Source organism: Miniopterus natalensis, chromosome 15, assembly GCF_054644295.1.
Source record: "Miniopterus natalensis isolate mMinNat1 chromosome 15, mMinNat1.hap1, whole genome shotgun sequence".
Lineage (NCBI taxonomy): Eukaryota > Metazoa > Chordata > Mammalia > Chiroptera > Miniopteridae > Miniopterus > Miniopterus natalensis.
The window spans coordinates 45,261,371-45,274,295 of NC_142095.1; the positions used below are offsets into that span (position 1 = coordinate 45,261,371).

Below are 12,925 nucleotides of genomic sequence, written 5' to 3' on the forward strand. Positions count from 1 at the left end.
CTTCCTAGTAAGTGGTTTCATCTCCCTTTCTACCAGTTGTTTTTAAACTCTCGCTTGGTGTTCAGTGGAGTGACCCTGAGAGCAGTCCCTGGAGCTCAGTAGATGCAGAAACTTCGAGTAACCTTTGAAGAGGAGGATACCCAGTAGCACCATTGAACAGAAAGGTTGTGTGGAGTATAGAGGTTCATTCTAAAATTTGCTTTGCCTGGTGAAAACAAGGTGGAACTTGGGTAGGAGGAGTGTGAGTAAACTAGGGACTCAGTTAATTCAGATTTCTGTAGAATATGCCTACCGCTGACATGCAACCTGCTTTTAAAATTTGTGGTTTGTGCTTTTTCGTTTGAGAGAAGAAACTTAGGAAAACAACATAGGTCCGAAGCTTCACCACCTACCGGAGACAGGCCTGGAAGGAAGATAAGTGATGCAGACACGCGGGTCCTTTGGGAAGTACTTGCCCAATCACAAGAGGCTGCACGGGACACAGCATCACCAATTGTCCCCATGCAGGAGAGCTGGCCATAGTTGCCAGATTTTTGGACATTCTAAGAGAAAATGGGAATGTAGAATTTTATGTGAATCTTTCCACCTTTTAAATATTAGCAACAAATTTCTTTTTTCCCCCAAGATCAGCAAAGAGACAAAAAAGTGAACTATTTTAGGCCTCTGGACTTTCTGTTTGCAGCGAGGGTCAAAGGGTGGAGAGGAAAATGCATGGCAGGTAGGTGGCTCAGCTGAATGCACTGCTGATTCTAGTGCCAGGCACAGTAGCTGTCGTGCAGCACACACCTAATAGTTTCAGTGACTAAAAAGACCAGCTCAGATAAACCCCTCTTGGTTTCAGTCTTTTCATGGACAGAATGGAGAGCTAGGAGTTAGCTTTCCTTCAGCTCTACTTAGAAGACAGAATCGACTCAAAAACTCGTGTTGACTTCCTTGTAGGGCCTACCTCTCTAGACTTTTCTCTTCCCTTTCATGCCTCTCTAAGCACCCAGGGTGCCATCTCACATTAAAGCTCCATGGTTTCCCTAAAATTTAAGAAAGAATAAGAGATAAAGTACTGTTGTGCTTCAAAACAAGACTGACTCAGTTTAGCCTGTTGTTTTTATCTTTCCTTGATCATGGTTAGTAGGTTTTTGCATAATTTTTACAGACTCTAATATATAACAAGAATGTTCCAGATTATGCCTTAAATTGCAATAAGGCTCTCGGAGTCTTAAAAGGACATAGAGATGTTCTCCTAGAAAGTAAGTTATTTTCTCTGTAAAAGGTGACAGTGGGGCCTTTTCTGTGTCTAAAGTTGATGAGAGGATTTTTTGGAGCATTCGGGCATTCCCCTGATCTTCTTTTATAACAAATTCTACTGATACCTACCCTTTATTTAAAAAAATACATTTTTGTTGATTTCAGAGAGAGGAAGGGAGAGGGAGAGAGAGAGAGATAGAAACATCAGTGATGAGAGAGTCATTGATCAGCTGCCTCCTGCACGCCCCCTGCTGGGGATGGAGCCCGAAACCTGGGCTTGTGCCCTGATCAGGAATTGAACTGTGATCTCCTGGACCCTAGGTCAGTGCTCAACTGCTGAGCCACCCCGGCCAGGCTCTACCCTTTTATTTTTAATACAAAAGTTTTACTTGTCTTGAGCAAGATTATTATTGTTGCAGTTATCAGAAATCAGTTCAAAACCTTTTCAGCTCAGAAGAGGGAACCACTTTCCCTGAAGGTCCAGGGGATTGTTGAGACCCTAGGGATGGAAGTGCTTTGCGCCTCTGGGGGACTAGGCTTGGGACAGGAAACATCTAGAACCTCTGGGCAGAAACTGTTTTCCATTCTCTCCTCTGGGGCTACGTGGCCTCTTGGGTCACATTCACCCTGAGCAACACATTTATTCTTCCCTCTCTGCTGACTGGCTCTTTCCTATAGACTGAGAGCACACGGGGCGCTTGCAGCCTAGACCAGAACAGACCTCTTCATTCCAATTTCTAGTTCCAAGGGGAACAAATTGAATCTCACTTTGGGTTATGTGTCCAGCTTTGGCCAAAACAAGAGGAGTTTGGAGTCCCTTAGTACTAATATGACTTGGCATGGGGTTAAGAATTACACAGTGCTGAGAAGAAGAGCCACTAAGGGCTAGGTAGCAACCCTAAAAAGTGGCATCTTCTACAATCTTGCCGCCCCATAAAAAGAGTACATAAATTAAATATCCTCATGACTTCGGAGAACATTCAAGTTACGTCTTTTTTTTTTTCTTGTTTCCTTCTCCCACATCTGTAATTTTTAGAAAATCTCTTAAGTTATATTTATTGAATGCTGGTTACATGGTAGGTGGTGAATGAATAAAAGCTGTTGAGTTTTATATTTCTATTCTTAGACGATGTTCCCCAGTCTACCTTTTAAACTATTTCTCTTTCTCTTTGTAAAATAAAATTAAGTAGCTGTTAGGCAGTTTGGTGTACTGGAAGGGGAACGAAACAGCGCCGAAGGCCTCATCTTCGGTCCACTTTCAAACCGTTGGTTTACTGGGTAACCTGGGGCAAGTTGTGGCCTCTCTCAGTCTGTTTTCTCACCAATAGTATGGAGATTATAGAACAGCTCTTGCGCAGTGCCATTGTGCAGATAAAAAGAGAGAACATATACGAACATAAGATAGTTTTTTTTCCCTACAAAAGAAAGATTTCTGACCCCTTATTCTAAGTAGAGAAGTTACTATTTTTAAGTGCTTATTTTTAGTAACCGCCACTACCACTTTCCTCTAAGAATAGGGTTTCTCTAAAAGCATTTTTAAGGTTTGCGGGTCGGAAAATGATGAATTTTTTTTAATGGCAAATACTGTCTTGGGGCAATTTCATAGCACCTAAAGTCTGTTGACTTCTTTGGATACTTAGGAGATATAGCTGGAATGTCCTGATGGAAAACGGGAAAGTAGCTTGACCCAGTGAAATAAGAGTGAGCACAGAGTCTAATCTGATGCCGGCTTTGTCCCACCTCCACCTCAGGTATACTCTGAAGGAATCACCGTCAGCAAGGTGAATGGCTTTCTCTAACACAGCATCTTTTTTTTTGAATCTTCACCCGAGGATATATTTTTTATTGATTTTAGAGAGAAAGAAAGGGAAAGAGACTGAGAGGGAAGCATCGATTGAAGAGAGAAACATTGATTGGTTGCCTCCCATACACATCCAACTGGGTATGGAACCCACAACCTAGGTACTGGGAGTCAAACCTGCCACTTTTTGGTGTATAGAACAATGCTCCAACCAACTGAGCCACCTGGCCAGGGCTCGAATATAACATCTTTACTGGCCATCTCTTCCCTGGTAATTTGTAGCTTCCTTTGAGTGACTGTTGCATAGCAGCTATTCAACGTTTAGGATGCAAAAGCTCAGGATAGACATGTTAAACAAAATAGTGGATTTTATTGGAAATAAAGCAGAAAATAAACACTAAAATGGAAATCAGAAAAATTTTAAAAAATGGGACTGGGCAGTAAGTACAAATCTGGGAAAGATAAACATCTGACTTGTAAAGATTATAGGAATGATTCCTTTGCTGAATGATTACATTACTGAATGACATTTTGTGGGTGAATAAAACTGAAACTGTCTAGAAGGGGAGAGTGGAAGGATGCGATCCAGGAATAACGTAAAAGCCCAAAAAGATATTTATGAGTAAATGTTCAAAACATGGCATAGAATTTCAGCCACTGACTTTTCGAGATGCTTTTTTAGTATCTTAAACCATAGAAATATTTGGCTTACCATCTCAGAGTTATGAAAATAAATAAAAGTTGATCAAAGCAATATTCCTGTCACGTGACCTTGGTGATAGCCTCTAAGGGTGATAGGAAGAGAAATCAGCCTGCCTCGTGTTTTATACTCCGTCCTCTGCTCCATAGCTGTGTCATTGCCCATATTTGCTGTTCTCTCTTCTTCTTCAAGTCAAACTTGAAAACCAGTTAAATTTCTAACTCTGGTTTGTTAATCTGCAGTTTCTTGACTCCTTAACTCAGTGATCCTTTCCAAATTAATTTAAATAGTAGCCACTTTCCCCTTGATATGTATGTGTACACATTGCACAAAAATGCGTAGGTAATTGAACATGTAATTCTCTTGTGCTTTTTAGGAAGATAGTTTGAGTTTTTGTTTTCTGTTTGTAATATTATGAATTGCTTTTATAAACTGTTAGATGATAAAGGACAGAGTGAGCTCTCCATATAATAATCTCATTCAATGTGTGTGTTTTTTTAAATCTGTGGTTCTGACAGGTTTCATAGGAGCAGACTTTCTGAACAGCCATTTTAAAAATTAAGTGAAAACTCATTAGTGGCAAATTACACACAATGACTTTAAGCCCCAGGAGCCTTCTCTATGTACATATTGAATAGTCATTTGTTCTTAATTTATTGTAAATATAGCTGCTTAAGTGCATTGTAAAAAAACCCAAAAAACTGAATTATGTTTGTTGTAAAATTGATAAAGCACCTCAAATTTTAACACTTAGACATGTCCAAGCACATACAATAATTTTAGAACATCTGGTAACTAATGAGATTGTAGATTTCTGTTTGGTTTTACCCATTGTTTCATCTTTGCCCTTTTCTCTGTTTGTAGATCTGAGCAGAATTAAGAAGAAAGCACTTCCACAGCCATAGCAGATGAAGATCCGCTGGTAAAACGATCAGGAGTTTTGGCCTGCCCTCCAAAGAAAAGGTAACTGGCTGTTCCAGCAACGCACAGCTGAAAAAAATGTGATGCTTCCGACTAAAAGAGAGCGAGTCTTATCAAGGGATGAGAGTTTTAAAATTTAAAGTATCTGAGTAAGCTTTAAAATTTAAGCATAACTCTGATGACCTTACTAGCATGAAATGACAGTGAATTTAAGAGTACAATATTACTAGGCGTTTGTCAAAACGAGAACTGCTAAATACTGCCCCTCTTCTTTAAAATTATAGGAACACTTTGGAGACAGCCCCCCCCCCAATAAATCCATATTCATTTTTTCTTAGGCAGTTGTACAGATATGCTCCTGTGTGTCTGTCCAGCTCTACTTTCCCCAGCTCCTGTTTTCTCTCCACAAGCAACATAGACCTAGCTGCTCACAGCTGGGAAGATCCTAAGCAAATTGTAAACAGGCAGGAGTTCTTCACACACACTTTCTGGGCCTAGTGCCTTTGCCCAGCCGCCAGATGGCTCTGTGCTCGTTACAAAAATAGCAGACACCATTAGTTGTTTCTTACTACATGTTTGCCTTTGTGCATTTACTATTTGAGGAGGAGGGATGGTAAGTTTCACATAATGTGAAAAAGAGGAAAAATTCCTGGAGGAATTTGTGTGTATGTGTCCCATAGATTCTTTTAATTTTGTGTCCTATTTTAAACTTATGTACCCTGGTGAGAAATAACATTAAGCTTTCAACTAATCACTTTGTGAAGTTACAAAAACCTGATTTGTAGAAATCCTGCACAGTCAAGCCTCGATGGGCTCCCTCTCCCCACCTGGCTGAGGCTATTCTGCCATCCCCCAGCTGTGCAATGTGGTGCCAGGTGTGGAAAACTGTCAAATCGAAGAAGTCTTTCCCTGGAGTAATTTTTATTTAAAAAAAAAAAAACAGTTATCGTCCCATCTCCTAAAAGCAATGAAGGGGCTCACATGTTAAGATGAGGTTTAAGATGAGTCATTGAAGATAAAACTGGAAAAAATCCAAACAGGAACAACCAAAAGATATTTAGCCTCTGAAATGGATCAGTTTACACATTTAGGCAACAAATGCAATGCCTCAGTTGGGTTTTAGGCAACTGTAGCAAAGATGAAAACATTTTGGACAACATGAACTTTTATCTGCAAAGATCACATTTTTACCAGACAGACACAGGAGGTCAGGAAAGATGTGGCAGTTCTGGTTAGGTGTTTGGAAGAACACAGTACTGGGCAGCTCTGAAGTCTCCATCCTCAGAATAGGCCCTTAAATGTCTCTGGCCTAAAGCTGATAGGGCAGCTGTACATAGGTATCCTTCAGTGATCATCCAGGTTCTCACAAAAGATGGCATCACTGTGGAATGTCTGGAAAGTGCCAGAGAAGTGAGAAGCAGAGCTTTCCTACCTGGTGGTCAATAGCTGGCAGAGCTGAGATTTGGGGGGAAGGTAAGGAGGAAACATTTGACAGAAATCCCCAAGGAGCACTTTAGTCCATAACTGTTTGTTGAGCTTCTACTGTGTGCAAAGGGATTGTCTTTGAGGAGGAAAAGAGGAAAATAGTAGGCGATTTCCAGAGACTACAGTTATGACATCCTTTTTTTGACTACTATTCTGATGAAAAGATTAATATGATGCCAGGAAGTCAGTGACAAGGGGCAGGGGGAAAAGAAGTGTCACAAGCTCAAGTCTGCAAGGACCACATAGAAGAATGAAATGGGCCAGGTGGAACTGAGACACTGTCAAAGTCAAGACCAGTCTAAAGGGCAGCCCCTTTTCAGTGTCAGCCGATTGTGAGCCCAGTATTCATTCAACAGAGAGTTATTGCATGCCTACCTGTATATTGTGCTCTTCTGGGCACTGGGAATTAATTAGTAAGTCAAAGGGACAGAAGTCCCTGCCATTATGGCACTTACCTTTGAGTGGAAGAAACAGATAATAGGTAGCAAATGCAATAAGTAAATGCATTATTCATTATACTAGATGATTGTAACTGCTCAAAAATAGGTCAGGATAAGGAGAATCGGGAGTGCTGGTGAGGGGTGGGGCCTACAGCTTTAAGTGAGGGTATCAGGGTAGGTTTTTGAGGTGAGATCTTAGCATCAAGTATGAAGGAGTAAACCCTGAACTTTTGGGGATACAGTGAACATCCAGTGCAAAGGCCTAAAGCAGAAGCCTGTCGAGGTTGTCCACGCAATGGAGAGGAGAAGCCAGAGCTGAGTGAGCAGGCAGGAGAGTAGGAGGAAACAGTCCGACAGGCACAAGACCAGCGCACACTGCCTCATAGGCCACGCAGGCCTTGGCTTGTACTTTGGGAGAAGTGGGAGGCCGCTGGAATGTTGTGAGTACAGGGGTGACTTGATCTGGCTTCTGTTTTAATGAGATCATGGGGGGCACTATATTGAGGTAGGCTATAGAGGGCAAGGTTAAAGCAGTGAGACCAGATAATCTGTGGTTATTGCAGTAATCCAGGCAAGAGATGATGATGTTGCCAGACCTTCCAGACTTAAGGGAACTGAAACCTTGACTTTAATGATTTTCCTTGAGTTTTCCAATGTTAGCAACTAATATAAGAAAAGCAAACAATTTGCGTCCACCTGAATAAGTCTGTGGGCTTCTGCCATGTGTTGACAGTTTGCTATGTTGGGTCTAGAGGTGGTGACGGAATTCAGAGAAAGCTGAGGACTTTGGGCCAGGCTAGCTTGGGGAGGGTAGGAGTTGATTTGAAGCTCACATGAAAGCTTGACTTTGATTTGCTTATGAAACTGAAGGAAGAAGATAATGGTATGCAACTATTCACAATACCCAAAAAGTACAAACAGCCCAAATGTCCATCCGCTGATGAATGGATAAAAGACTGTGGTCTGAGCACACAGTGGAATATTATGCAGCTGTAAAGAGAAATAAATACAGATACATGCTTCAACATAGACGGGCCTGGAAAACGTTGTGCTAACTGAAAGAGGCCAGACACAAATGTTCACATATTGTCTGATTTCAATTATGTGAAATATCCCAAATAGCACAGAAGACAGATGCAGCTTCTAGGGGCTGGGAGTGACTGCTTAATGGTCACGGGGCTTCCTTTTGGGTGATGAAAGTGCTCTGGAACCACAGAATATACTGCATGCCACTAAGTTGTACACTTTAAAATTGTTAAAATGGGAAACTGTATATTATTTGAATTTTTTCTCAATTTTTAAAAATTGCACATGGAAAAACATGTTAGAGAGACATATTTTGTGACTTCTTTAGCCGGAATGAAGTCTTTGTAGGGGGAGGTGAAGGGTGATAATGCTAGAAAAAGGATGTTTGGCCAGGTAGTGAAAGGTGTTGACTGCCAGGCCAAGGAATTTAGAATCTTTTCTTTTGGCAGTAATAAAGTATGTACTCCCTAAGGAAGAAGGAAGCCAAGGGGGGTTGGTGCCTTAGGAATCCCAGCCTCTGGTACCAAAGGAAAGCAAATGGCCCCTGACTTAATCTGTGATATTGCTACTTACCTGATTAAATTTTGTGACATTCTCACAAAAATCTGAGGCAAAATTAGAATTTCTTTTTTAAAATATCCTGGTTATAAAAGTTTATCATTAAAAAATAGGTAACTTTAAATTTACACAATGTTATGAGTCAATTGTATTTCAATAAAGCTAGAAAAATTTAAACATATAAACATGTATGTTAATAAAAAGCCCCTTTAATTACATTCTTTTATGTGCTGCTCCCCATAAATCCAAAGTTATCTAGAATGTTTTCTATGGATAGACTTATCATTATCATAATTATTGCTTTTTCACAAAAATAGGGACAAACTATGCATAGTATTTTGTATGTTGCTTTTTAAAAACTCATATCTTGGTTGTCTTTCCATTTCTTTCTTTTGGATTGCTACATTATATGCTATACTTCCATTTATTTAAAAAAAAGGAAAGCAAATGCCATTTATCTATATATAAAGAGGACAAGGTATCATAAAAATTAAAAGCAGCTAACACTTAATGAGCAGTGAGCACTTACTATATGCCAGGTGCTTTTCTAAGCATTTTAATCCATTGACTCCTCATAACAACCTGATAAGGGAGATACTGTTATGATCCCCCTTTTATAGAGAAGCTAACTGAGGCAGAGATGAGCCATGTCCAGAGTTAGGACGTGGGCTCCAGGTCCAGCTTCAGTTGCAACTGATGGTTGTCACAAGGGACCTTGTAGACAATAGTGTGAAATCACAGAGATTTTTCAAGAGAAGTCAATCTGGAATTTTGTGTGAAATTTTCCAAGTTTTAATTTTGGCTTTTAAAAAAAAATAATAGGTTTATTGAAATATAATTCAAATACCACAAATTTACCCATGTAATAGTTCCTAATATATTCACAGTGTTGCTCAACCATTGCCTCTACCTAGGTCCAAAACATGTTTATCATGCCAAAGGCGACCCCATTTCCATTAAGCAGTCACTCTGCCCCCTCCCCTCTCACCAGATCCTGGAAGCCACTCATCTGCTTTCCGTCTCTATGGATTTGCCTATTCTGTACATTTCATATAAATGGAACCTTACAATATGTGGCCTTTTGTGTCTGGCTTCTTTTACTTGGCTTGTTTTGAGGTTCATCCATGTCGTAGCATTACTTTTAGTGGCTGAATGATGTTCCAGTGTGTAAATACACCACATTTTGTTTACTCTTCATCAGCTGATGGACACTAGGGCTGCTTCCAGCTTTCGGCTATTGTGAATAATGTTGTTCTGCACATGGGTGCACAAGTATCTCTTTGAGCCCCTGCTTTCAGTTCTTTCGAGTCTATACCTAGAAGTGGAATTGTTGGATCATATTGTGATTCTGTGTTTAACCTTTGAAGGAACTGTCAGACTGTTTTCCACAGGGGCTGGACCGTTTTAGGGTCCTACCAGCAACGCACAAGGATTTCAGTTCCTCACATCCTCACCAACACTTGTCACTTGTTGTTTTTGTTTGTTTGCTCTTATTAATAGTCATCATAGTGGGTGTGTAGTGGTATCTTTGTGGTTTCAATCTGTATTTCTCTAATAACAAATGATGTTGAGCAACTTTTCATTTGCTTGTTGGTCATTTGTATTATTTTCTTTGGAGAAGTATCTATTGCCATCTTTTGCACATTTTGAAAATTGGATTATGCTTTTTTTTTCTTTTGAGTTGTAGAACTTCTTTATACATTACAGATACAAATCCCTTATCAGATACATAATTTGTACAAATTTTCTCCATTCTGTGTGTTGTCTTTTCACTTTCTTGAAAGTATTATTTGAAGCACAAAAGTTTAATAATTTTAATGAAGTCCAATTTATCTGTTTGGCTCTGTTTTTAAAGAAATACCTGGTAAACTGGATTCTAGCCTACTAACCACACACTTGTGATTGCAGCTCTGTTGCCACTGCCCCCAGAAGTCATTTGGAAACTAATGCTTTGTGAAAATACCTGTTTTTCTGAAGTGGAGAGGGACAAGCTCTGGAAAGTAGCAAAGGTAGACTTCTCACCTATAGCAGTATCATTTCAGTTCACCTTTTCTGTTCCTGAGACTCCTTCACGTAGAGCATTTTGGTGGGGCGGAGGACAGGGGAAGCAGAGAAAGGAGTAGGAACTGGGGAAGAGGGCCAGGGCCTCTGGGTGCGGGAGATCTTACCTGACCAAGAGAGGCTAAAATAGGAAAGGTTAAGATAAAAGGTGGGAAACGTTGCCTTGAGTCAAGGTGCCATTTACAATCAGAATGGCCATGGGAGTATAGTAATTTTGTGCTTCTGGGAAGAAAGGTTTAGGGACCATCTAGAAAGTGATTTAGGTTAAGGTCTCCCCTGTTATATGAGAAAATACGTGCTTGGGTTGGGCATTGAAGACGTGGAACTGGATTCATCCATCATCATTCATTTGCATGCTAGTGCAAAACAGTTAAATCTGCATGCGATTTATCTCTACCAAGAAAAGGAAGGTTTTATTTTAGAGGCGGAAAGGGAATGCAGGCCATTGTGGGACAGTGTGCCCTTTGGGAAGCAGTACAAACTCAGATGGACTACTGGTTCAGGGTGCACACAAAGGCTATAGAAAAGTGCCCTGGCTGGTGTAGCTCAGTGGTTAGAGCGTCAGCCTGCTCACCGATGGGTCATGGGCTCAATTTCCGGTCAAGGGCATGTACCTGGGTTGCAGGTTTGTCCCCATCCAGCCAATTGATGTGTCTCTCCTATCAGTGTTTCTCTCCCCCTCTTTCTCCCTGTCCCCGCCCCCCCCTTCCACTCTCTCTAAAAATCGGGGAAAAATATCCTCAGGTGAGAATTAACAACAACAACAAAAGAATATAGAAGGCGGGAGGGGCATTGTTTGCTGGATCTGTAACTTTACTTAGAGCTGGAATGTTGCTGAGGAGAGGGAGTGGAAAGATCAGTGTTGTTCCTTCCCTTTTGTACCAACACACCTGCACTGTTAGTTGAGAGTTCAGCCCCAGTGCACTTTGCGGACTACCTTGGGGACCTGGCACCCACAGATCTTATGGTTTGTCGAGAGGTGAGTTCCAAATACCACCTTTATGTTGGGAGTGCAAACTGTTGATCTCTGGGAGAATAAACATGTATCTCACTGTCACCTTGATTTCGGAGCATATACTCTTAACCCCAGTTCATTAAGTCCTATGATTTGCGGGGGGGGGGGGGGGGGGGGGGGGCATTCCAAGTGCTTAGTGCAAGGGATTAGGAAAGATTTTCGTAAAGACATGGCATTTGCCAAGGGACTTGATTGAACAGTAAGGTTTTGGCCAAGGGAAGGAAAGTATTATAGATGAGGTGACCTGTCGGAACAAAGGCTTGGGAGCTGGGAGCTGGAGTAGAGAGCATGTTTGACACTATGAATTGTTCATTTTGGCTGGACTGTAGAGTGCCTGCTGGAGTACAGGGGACACTTAGCTCTGGTGGGATTGGGACTGGGGCACTCCTCAAGTGCTAGGAGAGAAGTTTTATTGAATTCAGTGGTCAGTGGAGAGCCCCTAAAAGTGTTAGAGCAAGGACTGACATAACTCAAGCCATGCTTCATTCTGCAAGACCCACTTGATAGTGTAACGTGGATAGATTAGAACTGGGGCTCACTATGTGTCAGGCATGGCACTAATAATAGCTGACACTTATAGGGTGCTTCTGCACTATCAAATTTCTTAACATTCTTATCAAGTAGATACTTCTCTTTCACTCATTTTTTAGATGAGGAAACAGGCACAGAGAGGTTAAGTGATTTCCCCAGCGTTATATAGTTAGTAAGTGGTAAATTGGGATTCAACCTGGGCCGATTGGCTTTAGAACCCATGCTCTTAATTGCTGGGCCCATTAGATGGTGATATTTACAGTCAGTTCAGTGAAAGCTGTATCAGTACAAAGGTGACATAGGAATTATTTTTAACAGTGTGTTTAATTTTGCATTTTATTGTATCTGAGGCAGTGCACGACAACTCGAAACAGTCAGCCTTTTTATAGCTAAATGTTGGCCCAACTTTTCCATTCCTTTTCTATAACTTAATCCTTTCTATTTTTCAAAAACTACTTTACCTGAAGGCTTTAAATGAAGACTTTAAATCAAGCTTGTCAGTAGTTAATAAAATACAGGCCAGTATTAAATTCCTAGAAATATTTGGGCATTATTCAGTTTAAAGTTACAATTACTACTTTTTATGTGTATATTTTTTAATTTTTCTCTTTCAAACAGTTTTGTTTGTTTTTTTATCACTGGTGAATGTTTCTTTGGGAGAATTTATATGTAGCTACAAAATATGATTAAGAAAACTAAAAATGCAAAGCTTTGAACTTCTTGGCAACTGATACAGTGTGTAGAAGGAATATGTGTAACTGGTTGAGTCTTTAAAAAGATTATTACCCTCATCTTTAAGTCTCCACTTTTGCAGCTATTCATATTATTCCTAATTTTGCACTTGATTGTCAGCAATTCCAGCCACTGAGCTGATGAATTCCATATCCTCCTTCCACAGTTCTCCCCCTACTGGAATACTGATGTATTTATGACAGTTTGTAAGGTACCGTGTTTCACTACAGGGAGCACAGTTAAGGAGGGCCTTGCCTGCCATACCTCATATGCAGGAGAGAGCCCTGGCTCTGTCTGGAGAAGAAAGAAGGAAAGAGAGAGGTGTGGTCAGAGGAGGGAGAGAGGATATGAACACAGGCTCAGTCAATTTTACGGAGGAAATAAAGAAATCAAAGCCAACACATTTCTAATTC

The 12,925-nt window shown here is 40.7% G+C and overlaps 1 protein-coding gene across 3 annotated transcripts in view; it reads left to right on the forward strand.

The window, feature by feature from the left end:
- ATXN7 (ataxin 7) overlaps window positions 1-12,925 on the forward strand; it is a 125,102-nt gene that overhangs the window by 18,905 nt on the left and 93,272 nt on the right. For 2 of the 3 annotated variants that reach the window (XM_016223099.2, XM_087825075.1), the window contains exon 1: window positions 3,326-4,706. The gene's annotated coding sequence lies outside the window, so the exon portion shown is untranslated. Of the gene's footprint in view, window positions 1-3,325; window positions 4,707-12,925 lie in introns of those variants that run through there. The other variant, XM_087825074.1, reaches the window with a different exon arrangement.